We start from the raw sequence: 741 nt of genomic DNA on the forward strand, positions 1-741 counted from the left end.
CTTATCACCTTTTGAATTAACAATTTGCGCCCGAGGTACCAATCGATGATTACATACATACGTACGTACGTACGTACCTACATACATACATAAATAAAAGTTAAAAAAAAAAAAAAGAATAAACGCGGGGGGACGGGGGACGGCACCCCAACACCGGGCGGGGGAGGCCAGGTCTACCCCCGGGCGCCGGAGACTGCCGCCGCCTGCGGCGTGGGAGGCCAGGTCTACCCCCGCGGCGGGGGAGGCCAGGTCTACCCCCGAGCGGGGGAGGCCAGGTCTACCCCCCGCGGCGGGGGAGGCCAGGTCTACCCCCGGGCGCCGGAGACTGCCGCCGCCTGCGGCGGGAGAGGCCAGGTCTACCCCCCGCGGCGGGGGAGGCCAGGTCTACCCCCGGGCGCCGGAGACTGCCGCCGCCTGCGCCGGGGAGGCCAGGCCTACCCCCGCGGCGGGGGAGGCCAGGTCTACCCCCCGCGGCGGGGGAGGCCAGGTCTACCCCCGTGCGCCGGAGACTGCCGCCGCCTGCACCGGGGGAGGCCAGGTCTACCCCGGGGCGGGGAGGCCAGGTCTACCCCCCGCGGCGGGGGAGGCCAGGTCTACCCCAACACCGGGGGAGGCCAGGTCTACCCCCGGGCGCCGGAGACTGCCGCCGCCTGCGGCGGGGGAGGCCAGGTCTACCCCCGCGGCGGGGGAGGCCAGGTCTACCCCGGGCCGGGGAGGCCAGGTCTACCCCCGGGCGCCGGA

Source organism: Calonectris borealis, unplaced genomic scaffold, assembly GCF_964195595.1.
Source record: "Calonectris borealis unplaced genomic scaffold, bCalBor7.hap1.2 HAP1_SCAFFOLD_130, whole genome shotgun sequence".
In the NCBI taxonomy this organism is placed as follows: domain Eukaryota; kingdom Metazoa; phylum Chordata; class Aves; order Procellariiformes; family Procellariidae; genus Calonectris; species Calonectris borealis.